Genomic DNA, 2,823 nt, shown 5'->3' on the forward strand with positions numbered 1-2,823 from the left:
TTCTCACCCCACCCCGCAGCCTCCATTCTCACCGCTAGCCTCCATTCTCCTAATTTTTTCTTTTCCCCTTTCTGTCAACTCTTTTCCCGTTCCACACCTGCAGTCGTAGCTGCAGCCTCCTGACAAAAGCAGCCCACTGAATCAGGCGACTGAATTCCATCCTTGGCCAGTAGCTCGCCTGATTCTCGCCACCGTCACTGACTCACCATACGGAGCAGCCATACGGAGCCACCTCGGTAGAGCCAGGAGGCCTCTACCATACCCCGATTCACTGCATTCTGGTAAGTAGTGATCCCGATTCTTTTTTTCTTTTTTTTTCTTTTTCTTTCTTTGTTTTTGGGTTCAAGAATTTAAATTTCAATCAATTTAACAAGCACACATGTATCGAGCAGATTAGAGTGTGCTTGATGATTATATACTAATTGTTGTATCTGAAAAAGATGGTATTGAAGACTGGCAAATATACTAGTAAATTAATAGTGAATGTCGAAATTGTCTTCAAGTACTGTTTTTTTTTCTGGAGTGTTTGTTACAATATTTATATAGAATGATTATTGTTCACATTCATCGAAATTGTTCTATTTTCTATCGCTGGAGTTGGATGTTGACGTTAATAAACGAGATAATGTTTTTGGCCCTATGGCTACTTCCAAGTTTTGCACTAATTAACTGACCAAGGATGGTAACATCTGCATTAGTAGGTTCCTGCTGATTGCTATTTGGGTCATTAGTTTGTTTAATTAGTTTTTCTTTTTGTGGTAAGAGATGTGTGTTTAATTGGTACCAGTTCCTCTGATTTTTGTCTACTTAATTCCTTTTTTAATCACTTCTTTTTTTTCCTTTTCTTGAAAAATTAGCTAGCAAATTTAGTATATATATACACACACACACACATATACTGGGACCATTATATGAAGACGTGGGAGAAATTGCAGCTCCGATTGCTATTCAATTATTGGTTTGGGCAAAGCCTGAGCATAGCAAATTATAACAACCTGTGGCTTGATATGCATCACTCTGTACATCATTCATTGAATTAGCTTGATGAATTTGGTCAAGTTAATTACTATTAATCATAAGTTCCTTAAAGAAGATTAATGAATGGCAATAATTAATGGCACTGCCACTTAGACACTTACTGTACAATATGTAAAAAATCTTGGATAGTTGTCCACATATAGCTCTAGGCTAACCTGCTAGAATATGTTTTTGTTGTTGTTACAGTTTCCTTATATCTGATTTTGAAGAATTTTATAACTTTCTTACTTTTGTTTTGTAGGAATCACTTGATGCGGCCGAATCAATCACATTTGAGGAAGTTGAACTTCCTGAATCATTCACGAGCTGATTTAGTGGCTGTTGATGTTGATTGGTGGCTTCTGATATGTTTGGTGGCTGTTTATGTAAACTTTTGATGTTGTAATCTGATATTTGGTTTGAAAATGTTATCTGATATGTTTGGTGGCTGTTTATGTAAACTTTTGATGTTGTAATCTGATATTTGGTTTGGATATGTTATCTGATATGTTTTGGACATGTTGTAATCTGATTTGGTTTGGATATTGTAATCCGAGTTTTTATATTCGACCTAGCTTGCAATATTTGGCTTCAATTCGAGCTTGTGGAATTGAAGATGATATATTAGGGAATGTGTTCTTCTTTTGTCCGGCTAAGTATGAGTTTGCCAGGAACTGATATGCTCTCACCAGTAAACGAGCTCGAGCTTGCAAAACTCGGCTCGAGTTCGTCTCGAGTTCGAGCTCGACAGGACCGGCTCGATCTCAAACTCGAGTTCGAGCTCGGGCTCGGGCTCTCTACCAGTATATCGAGTTGATCTTAAGCGCCTTGTGAAGCTCGAATTAGTAATCGAGCGAGTTCGAGCTAGCTCGATTAGAGGTTCGAGTCAAGCTCGATTGTCATATGCTCGAGCTCGATTCGGCTCGTTTAACAGCTCTAACCAGAATCTAATTCTGATTCACCTGCTCTTATCTCTTTAAAAGTGATCGATAAAAGTCAAGATATGGGATTGAGTTAAGCTAACTCGAATAGAATTTTAGAATCTTTCTTCTTCTTTTTTTTTGCTTTTTTAATGTACTTATCCTTTTGAATTTTTTGTTAAATTCTTAAAATATTCAAACCAAGAACTTATAGTTGGTCAAATTATATGAAAACGAGGAAGTACCCGTGCTTGCCTAGTTATATAAATAATAGGAAAAGAGATGAAAATTTTTAGGGCTAAATGCACTAAACCCTCTTGCACCATATACAGCATTGCAATTTACTTCCCCAAACTTTTTAATAGGAACTTTCCTTCATGATCTGTTTGGACAAAATTATTCTTGCCAGCATAATTTTTTTTCTTTTCTTTTTCTTTTTTTCTTTTTTTTTTCTTTTTTGCTCTCTTATTTTCTTCTCTTTTCCCATTCACTCATGCGATTAGCCAATTTTTCTCTCTAATACTGAAGTACTTACATCAAAATTTTTAATTTTTTTAGCTCATTTTCTTTAATTTTGTATTTCTTAAATTCATTCTTAATAATTCATCTTAGACTCTTTACTATTACAAAATATATAGACTTTATATCGTAAAGCGTATTAATCTTGCAATTCAACAAGTACATATAAACTAACTAGAGTTCACAATTACCAACCATTCATAATAAAAAGTAACATTATTCGCATCATGAAAGAAAGAAAAGTTAGCAAGTTATTCATAGTGAAACAACAATAATAATTGATTTGCTTCTTTATCAGATATTACTTTTGATAATTGATTAATTAATCTCAATTTTTTGTCCATATATATTTCAATAATTCAATTTC

General features: G+C 34.6%; 1 long non-coding RNA gene across 1 annotated transcript; it reads left to right on the top strand.

The window, feature by feature from the left end:
• The first annotated feature begins 230 nt into the window (after positions 1–230).
• LOC140016714 (uncharacterized) lies at positions 231–1,580 on the top strand. The gene is made up of 2 exons (XR_011822918.1): positions 231–281; positions 1,280–1,580. It is a non-coding gene; the product is annotated as an uncharacterized lncRNA (long non-coding RNA).
• Positions 1,581–2,823: the final 1,243 nt, after the last annotated feature.

This window comes from Coffea arabica, chromosome 11c (genome assembly GCF_036785885.1).
Source record: "Coffea arabica cultivar ET-39 chromosome 11c, Coffea Arabica ET-39 HiFi, whole genome shotgun sequence".
NCBI lineage: Eukaryota > Viridiplantae > Streptophyta > Magnoliopsida > Gentianales > Rubiaceae > Coffea > Coffea arabica.